The sequence below is a fragment of the Labrus mixtus genome, chromosome 10 (assembly GCF_963584025.1).
Source record: "Labrus mixtus chromosome 10, fLabMix1.1, whole genome shotgun sequence".
Classification (NCBI taxonomy): Eukaryota; Metazoa; Chordata; class Actinopteri; order Labriformes; family Labridae; genus Labrus; species Labrus mixtus.
Window position 1 is genome coordinate 14,021,660 of NC_083621.1, and position 12,108 is coordinate 14,033,767.

At 40.0% G+C, this 12,108-nt stretch overlaps 2 protein-coding genes across 5 annotated transcripts in view; one reads left to right on the forward strand and one right to left on the reverse strand.

Moving 5' to 3' along the window:
• The window catches only part of sowahd (sosondowah ankyrin repeat domain family d), a 257,121-nt gene that overhangs the window by 41,446 nt on the left and 203,567 nt on the right, over positions 1-12,108 (reverse strand). The window lies entirely within an intron of this gene.
• Positions 1-12,108, forward strand: part of elf1 (E74-like ETS transcription factor 1) — a 37,696-nt gene that overhangs the window by 3,859 nt on the left and 21,729 nt on the right. For 3 of the 4 annotated variants that reach the window (XM_061048510.1, XM_061048508.1, XM_061048511.1), the window contains exon 1: positions 6,705-7,020. The exons of the other annotated variant lie outside the window; for it this stretch is intronic. The gene's annotated coding sequence lies outside the window, so the exon portion shown is untranslated. Of the gene's footprint in view, positions 1-6,704; positions 7,021-12,108 lie in introns of those variants that run through there. 4 annotated transcript variants of the gene reach the window in all.

The following is a 12,108-nucleotide window of genomic DNA, read 5'->3' on the forward strand; positions in this document are numbered from 1 at the left end:
GATTAGTTAACCGCATTACTTAGATATTTTTATGGTGCCTGCTGAGGTCCATGTAAGCACACGTAGTAAGCTGTATCACTGATGTAAGTGGAATTACATTAAGGAGTGATGGCTGGGGTTGTAATGTTCTTGCTTACTTAAGTTCGACCACACAGAGCAGGCCTTTCGCAAAAATAGAAGCTTGCTGCGCCTGCAACTTTGGCTCGTAATGATATTTCACCCTGTCATTTTTCATGTCTCTTCGGCCTAATGAGCTAGTAGTGAGAGGTTCATGGAGGCCTTTCATGAGTCAGCTCAGCCTCTAGTGCTTGGATTCAAACAGGGAGCTTAGCCTGAAGGAACTGGAATGATCTTTCTTCACTCAACTTTCAGAAAACTCTTTGAACAAATGTGACTAATATCAAGTGAGGACAGAGTAGGCAGGATTTGGGGCACTCTGGCAGCTCACCACATCTGCTGAGAGGCTGTTGTCTGCCTCCACCAGCAGTAAATATTGTCATTTGTTTGTTCTTTTGGGTTAATTTCGGAACGACAGGCAGGCCACAGGCTTGTTGAATTATTTAACTGCATGTAGCCAATGGGTATTATAATCTGGGCCCTGAGTGACAGAGCAATATGCTCTTAGGGCCTCATGGCATTTTATTAATAATGAGCTCGAGATAAACTTGAGCTCTTGCTCTGTTGCTGCACACTGGAGCTGGCCTGCTCTATGACCTGAATAAGCTTGGGTGACATTGCTGGACTTTTTAAAACCTCAGGGATTGTTTATGATAAGATGTTTGTACGAGAACCAAAAGTTGTGCGGTAAATGATGTGATACAGCAATGAATGATTTCTATATCACCGTGCTGGTAGCAGTTACAGGCTGTAGAGGTTGGATGTGGATAATCTGGATTGTCAGCCTGCTCTCTGTATTTGATAATTAATGAGCTGCAGTTTGCACGTGTGCCAGCAGCAGTTCACCTAATGCTACTACAGGAGCTAGTCCCTTCTGATCTTTTCAAAAGCCAGTATGTTGCATTGTAAAGTAAAAAAACGTAGATCACCTGCTTGTTTTATTTGTCAACACACCCAGAAGATAAGTACAATACGATATGCACACTATAATATAGCACGCTTTGTTTGTTATTTTAAACTCTGCTAACCCTGAACATGCATATCTGTCACTTTAAAGTTGTGAAAGCTATTGTACAGCGGCTCTTAAGCACCTGTTTTTTATACAACTTATCTGCACAGTTTTCACTTTAAAAAAAATCTACTCTCAGTTTTCTACTTTTTTTTCTGTGCTGTTTACTTATTGCTTTATTGTTTTACTTTAGGAGATAGGGGATATTTTTATTTATTTTCCCTTGCTATAGTGACGATAAATTTCATTCTGATCCTGATTTATATGAGAACTCCACCTGAGCTGTTATATGGGCGTACAACTATTAGTCAGGGAACCAGATTCTTGCCATTTAACCATAGAAACACACTGTCACCGTCATTTTTTGGATGTCAAGGGTCTCTTAAGTAAAGACATAGTTTGGTGACATTGTGAAATACTTGGGAGTTATTGTTTTCAAAACCATTGCTGAGGAAGCCAAATTTGCTGACTTAACTCAGGAAATATTACTATATATAAATATTGACTATTTATTACCGTTAGTTTAGTCACCCTTTAGTCTTATGTCATTTTTTTCTGATCATACAGACAACATTAACGCTGACTCACATAACGAGTTGACCAGATTCTTTCCTTACTCTCTGTTGTATTATCTGATTTCTCCATGGAAGACAAACCACTTGTGTACAGTTAGCTGATATGTAATCACATTTTTTCCTCTGCATTTGGCCTTTGTTCATACATCTGGAATGTTTTAGGTACACAAGTCAACAATGTATATTAAAGATGTATAGTCTATTTTCAACCTGTTTGTGCAGTAAATGTAATATATTTACTCGATAGGGTTATTGTGCTCTACATTTATTATCAAAGTTGCTGACGGCTAATACAAAAATGTGGCTTTCCTTTGAAATATGGCTGCATTTTTAATTTCGGTATTTTTTCACTTTTCTTTTTTTTTTTTTTAGTTTCTTATAAATTATGAAACAGTGAGAATAAAATCTGATTCCCTTTATTCAAACGACCTGAGACACAGCAGTATGACAGTATACAGCATTCGAGCTTCCCGTCCTGAGTGTGACGTCAGAGGAAAGTGGCTGCATTGTGAATTTGGTACATGGTTAGTCTGAGTTAAGGCTGAGTTAATATTTTTTTTTCTGCTATAGGCCTGTGTTCTGTGCATCACACTCTGCTGAGGTGCTAATGAATCACTTACACAGTCTGATGACCTGTTGCGCTGAATGCATTGTCTTTGCAGCTGTCCACCTACACAGCTCTGTGTTTGGTCTATATTCTACACTCATAGTCATTGTGATTCATGTTTGAACCCTGGCTCAGCTCGGAATGATCACTGTCCGAGAATGAGAGAGTTTTCATAGCTGTGAGCTGTCGACTAATAGGAAACAGTCACTCTGCAACCAGCTGGCCCACTTTTTTATAAAAAATCAGTTTGATACTTAACTTTACCTTTCTCAGGCTTCAATTTTTCTCTTCAGTCTGACATGACAGATGTTATTTTAGTGTTTTTTCCTACAAGAATTCCTCGTCCTTCTCAGAGGGCTTCATTATAATGCCTCTTCGCCCTCTTGTTTACCTCACTCTGTGTGGGCTCCGATGGGCTCCACTTCAGTCCTGTTAGTCGGCCTCTGACAGCCTCATCTTGAGCGCTTCCCTCTTCAGAATTTGAGCAGCGAGAGCAGCCACCAGACGACCTCCAACTGCACAAATAATTCTGCGCGTCCTCCAAAGGCTCCCGTATCTCATCCTGTCAAGGATTGTGTCAAAATGTTTGTCAGGTTTTTATGAGTCCACAGTCCTTCAACATAACTCTTTACTGAGTGATCAGGATTGTTCCAGTGCAGCTTTTAGCAGAGGATTTGTCTGGTGCAGATTTGTTGGGCATGCTTAGATATAATAGTTCATATAAATCAAGTCTAAGTTGGAGTCAAATGTAAAGCAAATTCAGCCTGTTAAACAGTAGAATTAGAGTTCTGGCATACATAATGTTTGTTGACATAGAAATGTCTGTTTTATTGTCAGATTAACATGTTTCTTTGTGCAGATTATTGCCATTGTGTTGTGTTGCAATATTTGGTTAAAAATAGGCATGAATATTAAACACAGAAATGGGGGCTATGAGGCCTGATTCTGCTGTGCTCGGCCACTGTAATGCAGAATTAGCACAGGAGAGACTACTGACCCTCTTGTTCATTCTTAAAATAACAAGGAAAGGTGTGTCTTAAATCCACAGGGGCATGTGACTGCTCTGATCGCATCATTTAATACACCACCGAAGCAGGAACAGAATGAACTATGTGACACTGGCTTTGTGTGTTTTCACAGTGTAAATTTATACCCATAAGCCACGAAGCACCAGCAGTTTTTTAAATGACTCAATGTGATGTGTTGTACAACTTTTGGTGAGTTTGTGTTCAGTATTACAGAAGATAATTGGAAGGATTGTAAACTGTTACGAGAAAATAACTCTGAACAGTTTTTGGATTAAATTCACAATGACACATTATTCTTTTGCTGCTCATGAGGCTTTATGGTTTAGTCTAGATTTGAGGATGAATTTGTCTCTGCAAACTTTGACTAAAAATGTGTGTCTGGTGTAACTAACCCTCATTTTTCACTGCTTTTCAATTCCTATGCAGCCAAGAAAAAACATTTAAACTGGGATTTTCTAACCTGATACAGCATGTATTTCATTTCTAGATACCTCTCCTCTCTTACTTTACCTGAGGTTTCCCTCTTTATCCCCTAAAATGCTTCACTTGGGCTATAGTTTATCATTATCTGACTTGAACGTCTAAAGCTATAGTGCGTATTATACATATTCTTAAACTATTTGGGGAACATTTCATTTAAAGAGTCTGAAATGTGTGTTGTGAAGGATTCTGCCTGTCCTGTTTTGAAGACTGTCTCTTGCAGATGTCGGTGAAACGACCTCGGAGTTCGTCTTGGTTTTATTTTGACATCTCGTGGGATGTCACACCGAAAGTTTGCATATTGAGTGCATTAAACCGGTGAAATATTCTGTCATTCACACAAACGTAAACAAACATACAGTCACACCTTTCAGAACGAGTCCACAGTGGCTGCAGCTCATCCATAAATACCGTAAAAGTTTAACAGACAGGAAGATGAAGCCAACAAGTCTGAAGGAATCTTCTATTTCCTCATAAAAAACTATAATGTGAATTATGAATGCCACCTTCTTCTCTGAAAATAGTTTAGTATAATTTACTCATCTGATGTTGTGTTTTCTGTGTTTAGTTGATCATGCTTCAAATAATAATTTGGTTTATGAAGTGTCAAAAGTAATGTTGAATGCTCATAAAGAATTGCCAGAGCAGCAACGAATGTGAGGAGATTAATAATATAGACAATATATGATGGACCTTAAAAAAAACACCACATGCTGCAGATTATTATATGATATTAACTCAGTGTAAGAGGCTTTTATTAGGATTAAAATAAAGTGGTCAATCCTTAGACTTGTCTTTAAATGCTACTTATTGCATTTAAATGTTTATAACTATTTAAATAACTGTCACATTATCGGCCCAGACTGGAATCCACAGGTTACATTTGGTTCGGCTTGTGTAATATGTTTATTTCCTTTTTGACTAACAGGTATCATCCTAAGATAACTTCAAGATATCTCCAGAGTGAGGAATATGATCCATGTTATTCATTTGAAGTGTTGTTGAAACAAGCCGTCCCCTCTCATCACATTGCTTTGCTCTTTTTAAGAGACTTTCTTTTTCTATTCTAGACGCTGATTACGCAACATTAACAGATGACTGGAATGCACTCGTTACACATTTATTTACTCCTTTTTTTTCCAACTGTAAAATCTTATTAAGCTCTAAAAGCGCCCTTAATCTCAAACCCTCAACTACCTTGCCATCCTCTTTCTCTTTAAAAGAAGATCAAGTGTGTGAATAAATAACCGAATGTGGAAAAAGATCAAAATAAATCTGAAGATAAAAAAAAGTTCCCATTGATAGTGGCAACAATGCGGGCACTGTTTGAATTTACAATACATTTTCTAATAATAACACAAACATGCTCCATGTATGCAGCTCTTCTATTACCTTCAAACACAGCTTTTTATCACTTTGGTTTTTGTGCATTGATTTAAATGATCAGTAAGGCTTACATAAGAGGAGTGACACTTGATTTACATTTGCTTTTGCACACTTGCGTGTGTGTGTGTGTGTGTTTTTTGCATGTTTACATAGTTTTCCTGGATTTTAGCAACGCCGCAGTGTGTTCACCTTCAGAGTTTATATCAGGAGTTAACAGTTTCCTCCAAGGCTTCGGTGCTGCGGCTGTGATAAATGAAACTTGTTTGGTGTAACTTTCCCTCACAGCGAGGCTATCAATTTGCTCTGAAGCAAACAGCTGCTTTCTTCTCTGAGCTGAGCTGCACTGAACGCAGGCCAAGAGGAATGAATGTGATGATGAGAGCACCTGATGGAGACTGAGAGGGTGGTTTTGGAGTCCATGACAAAGAGACTCTGCTGCACTTACAAATGAGCTAAATGGGGTTTGTTTTTAGAATATCAATCTTCTTCATGTTAGTTTTTGTTATGTTCTTTCCTCACAGTTGAAGAGTTTTAATACATATTTGACTCTTGCTTCTGTTAAACATGGCATTTTTCAGTAAAATATGGTGCATCTACAAGGTGCTGTGTACTGACGCAGACTGCTAGACACTCACCACATACCGCCACGTCCTGTTTGCTCGAGTGTAATTTCTGATAGAGATTCGTATCATGAGTGAGCTATATGTATGTATTAGCCCGTAGCTTAACAAGACATCATTCAGGGGAAAAGTGGTTTTTGTAACTTACTTTAATGAATCTGTGATGCTTTCTGAATATTGTAATACAATTTTAAAATGTACATTTGTAACATGATGTGCTTAAGTTCAAGTTTCATGTTTTAACTTTTCACAGTAGCTTTTCCTCTGATCATGATAACTGAGTCTGGGGGAAGCTAAAGAGGAGGAGACAGAAGGAGATAGCTCTAAGGCCTTTATGATGAAGCACTTGCTCACACGTAAGCTCAGTCTTCTTCACAGTTTCAGTTCTTTTTGACTCCCAGTCGTAGAAGTTGTTTTACGAGGCTTCATTTGCGGGGAGAACAACTTCCCCACCAGTCAGCAGCCCTGCTGTCTCGCTGACACGACTTATAGACCCACAATTCACTGTTCATGCTTTAATGGGACACAAAGGATCGTGAACTTTACTTCAGAGATGCCGTTCTGATTTTAATCACCCTGCCTGGCCCACATTGTATGGTCAAAGTCTAAAGTAAGCGCATACCTGTCCAACTGTTTACCTACACCTCGAGCACTCCTCCGCCCCTGCAGGAGAAACCCGTCTATCATCTTTCAGGCTGTTTGAGGTGTGGCCCACAGGTTGAACCTCTTTGCTCTCCCCTCCCCCGCTGCAGCTCCGTCCAATAGCAGTCACACGTAGAACTCACCTGAAAGGATTTGCATTGAGGGGCGATACTCGCAGCTGATTGGTTGGATAGGTGAAAGCACCCTGCCTCAGGGCGCCCCTACCAATGGCGACAGTGCTGCGTGACTCAAAGGGAGAGGACAAGTTGCTCCACTACACTTCTCCTTTTTCTGCTTCAAACAGCAACCATTGCATTGTCTTTCTTTCTCCTCCTCCTCCTCCTCTCAAGTTTTTGTTTTGTCACTGCGAGAAAGAGGTGTTGGGTTAGGTGGTCCACACCTGCAGACAGCTTTTACCCCTCCGAACACACCTTGGATTATCCCCCTTTTCGACTTTTGTTGTCTATTTTTTTATCTCGATTTTCATTGGTCACTGAGATCGACACTTGTTGGGTTGCAATAATGGACTTTGTCATCCGAATCCTGTGTCTTTGACGTAAGTTGTACTTCTTCCACTAATGATTCATACTGTTTTGTGCATGTTTGTTGATTTGTTCGCATGTATTGTGTTCAGGCAGCTATAAAGATAGATTACGTAATGTTCAGCCTTTAGTTGTATCGTAGCGTTCTCCTGAGCTCATATGACATGTGAAGGGTTTCTTAAGGGAGCTGTGACAAGTCAAGCAGGTTCAATAGACATGCAGGTTCACATCTTCTTTCCTTCTCACGTCTCCCCTGCCGCTTTCTGTGTTAGATGTCTTTCAAGGCAGAAAGTATCCAAAGACCTTTAACAGATGTTTTATTTTTTTTTATATTTGGGTTCACAAATCAGACTTTTTTCCTTGAACTCCATTGACACTTACGATGACTTGACAGCATGTGAGAACAAATCATACGTTTGATTCTGTTACTTTAAGAACTTTTTAGAACGGACTTTTGCTTATATGCCTGATTGTTGCTTTTCTTTTATGAATTGTTGCCTTATATGGTGTGCTGTAGTGAGGGCGGGAACAATGTTTTGCAAGTCCCTGAACCAAGCCCACATGTATTTTTCATGGTGTAGTAATCAGTAATTACACATTGTGTCGATTTGGATCCATGATTGCTTTCCAAATGTGATTCTTTGGCAATTTAAAATGTTAAGTGCTGCATTAGAAGCCAGAAAACTGCTGTTCTTTGGCTCTGCACTGTCCTGTGCATGAAGACAGTCATTGCAGGGCTTCATCATGCATCCAAATCTTCACTTCATCAGAACAGAATGTTGCTCATCTTGTAATGTGCGTGGAGGCCCAGAAGCTATTCATTTTAAGTCACAGGGAAGTTTAACCTCACAGTTCCTCTTTTATGCCTGCATAAGTTAACCTTCCCTGAAATGTTTTCTCTATCAACCAGTTACATGTTTCGGCTTAATGTTCATCAGAATCTGTTTCTAAAAGCTGCTCAGTGCAGCAGAGATAAAAGCACACTTCCTGTTTCACCAGAAATCTATTCTGTACTTTGGGAACCACAAAAGACATTGAGCACATACTACACCGCTGAATAAACATGGGTACAGTGTGAGCAGCAGATTTGGCCCTCACCTTTAATTCAAGCTGTCTTCATGCATGTTGTTGCTGCAGTATACTGCACAGAGCTCTACGCTAGAAAAGACCAATTTCATATTTTTTATAAATGCAAAACACTAATGAGCTTATTGTTTCATGGGTTTGGCATTCAGAATTTATTCTTTGGATGAAATGCCTGACAAAACACGCAGTGGGTCTGCTGAGGACAGATCACTGCAGATATACAAAATAAATATCTCCTTAGGCTCAGTTGCAGAGCTATTCTTAGGCTTGGATCAATTGCCCTTTCAGTGGAACAGTGAGGGAAAAGTTTATTTTCTGCATTTGTATTTAGCACTTGCTGTAGCATCAGCACATGACCGTGAGAGTGAATGGCTCTGTTGTGTTGAGCAGGCACGAGTTTGCATTTGGCCTAACTTTTTTCGTCATCTGTGCCCACCATGATTTGGATTGTAAATGAAGTCTCAAAGGATGAAGTCGTACTGGGTGCTGTTTGGTGGAGGCTGATAAATGAAGGGAGGAGGGGGTTTTTGGATAGTCTAGTGTCATGTTGGCTGCTCTTTCAATACGAAGTCAACAAGTCTTAGCCTGTAATTAGATCATTAGGCTTGGGCAAGATGACGGAGGCGTTGCGAGAAAAGGGCACGACTGAAAGCAGGAGAATGAGTCGGGGTGGAGTTTATTAGGACAGTCCCAGCATGCTGAGATATGTAAAAATGGAGGATTATTTAGTGCACATGCTTCAAATAGACTAAAAACACAGAGCCAACTTTGTATAGTCAGGTACAAAGTGTTTCTTATAAGACTTGAATAGAAGAAACGCAAACCCAACTCCATTGGCCTTCATCAAAACAAAGATCAAAAGTGTTTTTCTCCATACCTCCAAGCAGCAATAACTCTAATATAATGCATTTGTGAAGTATAAACTGTTAAAATTCAGTTGTTAAGTCATCGTTTTGCTCCCCCTGTTTGATCTAAAGTGGTAAATAAAATAAATATTTTGGAAGTTTTAGGAGAAGGAGAACAGAACTTTATCCCTGATCAGATCTTGTTTTTTTTTTTAGAACAGCAGCTTCGTCTTTCTGTCAGCTCATTGTCACCCCCCCCCCCATTATATAACTGTCCAGTTTATTGAGGGGGATGCAGGAAAACCAGTGGACTCATAATAAAACTAGTTGATACACATCATGTTTACTCACTGCCACTATCTCTTAATAAACCTCGCTGGAAAACATTAATACGATTAAGCAGGGTGAGATCTCCAGCCTGGTTTTGGTGGTTTGCTTCATGTTTACATGCCAGTTTCTTCATCTCTTTTGAGCCATTTTTATTTCACTCACTCTTTTTTCTGTAGTGGTTGGGGCCCTAAAGGTTGGAGAAGTAGGCTTGTGAGGGGAAGTTTGAACTCGGGGCGGGGAAAGTTAATGTGTAACCCTCTCCTCTAACGGCTACTGTCAAAGTGCCACTGAGCAAGGCATGGCAGGTGTTCTAAACTTAGCAGCCAGCAGGTAAAAAGCCACCTACGGTCCCCCAGGAAACCCTCCCTCGATGAATAGAGTTAAATTGAGCAACATCTCCCCATGTTGCAACTGTCTGATACTCGGAGCATGCTGGGACTGGCAGCCCGTTGTTCTGAAGAACATGTCGAACCACAGCTGAGATCATTACATCTGAACACAGAGCCAAGACATTCTCTCCATCCAGCTCTGAAAAATGGATCTGGATTTGTATCTTTTAAGCTTTTTTCTTTAACCTCATTCTACTGAGTCATTTCCTTATAAGTGAAAAAGATGTGACGTAATAATGGATTTTTTTTCGGAACTTCAAAACCTTGCATGTTGCAAAATAAAAGTCTTGCCTAAGGTCTCTCTGAGATTGGATTTTTTTTTAGCGGAGGCAGTGGGGAATTTCTTTTAAGCACGAGTAGAAATTGCGTTTATCTTTTCATCAAGACTCCTGCAAATGTTCCCACCAGTATATGACACCAACTGCATTAAATACTACATAATGTGTGAATAACACGACCCCCACCCCTTACTGGTTACCCACAGAAAGCTGCAGTATAAAACTTGTAACCCCCGTCCTGCATGTGTGCTTAAAAGGCTTCATGTTCTCAGGCAAAGAAAGAAAAAAAGAAGTGTGTGTGTGTGTGTGTGTGTGTGTGTGTGTCTGTGTGTGTGTGTGTGTGTGTGTGTGTGTGTGTGTGTGTGTGTGTGTGTGTGTGTGTGTGTGTGTGTGTGTGTGTGTGTGTGTGTGTGAGATATGTGGAATATCAGGTCACACTTTTTTGATAACACTCCTGCTTATGTACCGTACCATGCCGATCAGGGCACAGATTCAGAGTTAGTAAAAAGGCATTCTACTCCTCGCTGCCAGGCTACATATCAATCCACTTACTGCAGATTGAAACCACATGAGTGTTATACTCACAGTTGAAAAGTTATTAAGAATATAACCTTAAATACTGCATTAGAGTACAATTAAGAGATACTTTTGTATCTCAGAGTACGTCAGAGGTGTGCCTCTTCATGCTTTTACTGCACTTCTCTTTACTGAGAATGTTTTCAATTCTTTTTGAAATGAAAAAAAAGACGATGTTGCCATATAGCAGCGCTAACACAGCCAAACAGTGTTTAAAGATCCTGATATGCACGTCAGGTTGATAATCCATAAAATGGCTTATACAGAAAACGTTGATTGCAGGGCTTTAATATTTCCCTTTTTTTTTTTTTATGAAAGTTGACTTACTTGAAAGAACATGGCATAGAAGTTAGACGATAATCAGGCAAACAGTGTAAACATTGAAGAAGAAATATTTGAATCACGAGTTAGAGGCACCAGGACAGATATCTGTAAATGCTAATGCTTTTCAGATTGTATTGCTTATAGTCAGTTTAAGAAATGATATAGTTCATTAACTGAATACAGTGGAAATTGTTATGATGCAAGTACCTTGATAAAACTTTATCTGCTTTACAGTCTGTGTGGGAGGAGGCAGGTTTGACTTTATTTTCTGCCAGATAAAGCAGGATGCAGAACCTCATAAAACTTTCCACTACAGCTATCGAGCCATTTGTAACTGTATGGTAATTTGTAAATACGAGACTGTGGTACAGCCTGCTGACAGCTATGAATGGCTAGTACGACAGACCTACAGACCACTATCTAACACAGGGGACTGAAAGCACTTTCACATTACAAAGTTGTTCTTTCCAATTCTACGGGTCCCACCCTGCATGAGGTAACGTGGCTCAAAAAACTGACTCCCAACTGTGAAACGCATGTGACCATAAAACTGACATCCTCAGTGAAATAGCTGGAGTCTGTTGCCACCTCCCTAACACTGCCTCATGCTAATTTAAACATCATGTTGGCTTTAATGCAGTATCAGTTTGTACAAAGAGGCATTCTGACCCTGGCACAGAGGGAAATGGATTCCCCACATGGTTTTTCAGAGGCTTTTAGTCCCAGACACCCAGCTGCAGTGGTGTCTGGATGCCTCCGCAGCAGGCTGTCAATATGGAAAACTGGCCGTGCCCGTAACGACTCCAGGTCTCAAATGATCTGCTGTACTCCTGTCTGAAGTTGACACGTCTTTAGTGAAGAAGACCAGAGTTAATTTATTGTTTTTTTTATGTCTCGAAACCTTTTCCACAGTGCAACACTTTCATGCTGTTCTTCCCATTTGTTCTCTCTCTTTTCAGTGCACGGAATGCTTAATGACCATAAATGAAAGAACTGTGGCGAGGCATTGGGCATTCAATGTAGCTCGCGTTTAGGTTCTAAGAGTCACGTGTACGAGTATGATGTCTCCTCCTTTGTTAAAATTTGTCATGACATGCAGCTTATGTGGTGTTCACGGTGTGTGACAAACAAGAGGCTGAACCACACTTTTGACAGATCAAGGCCACTAAACACCCCATTTTGCTTTAAATACAGGTTTTCATTTATGGTCTTCCAAGACGTGGACAAAAGTAGAGCTGCATGCACATATGGAAACTGAATCTGCATTCTATGTG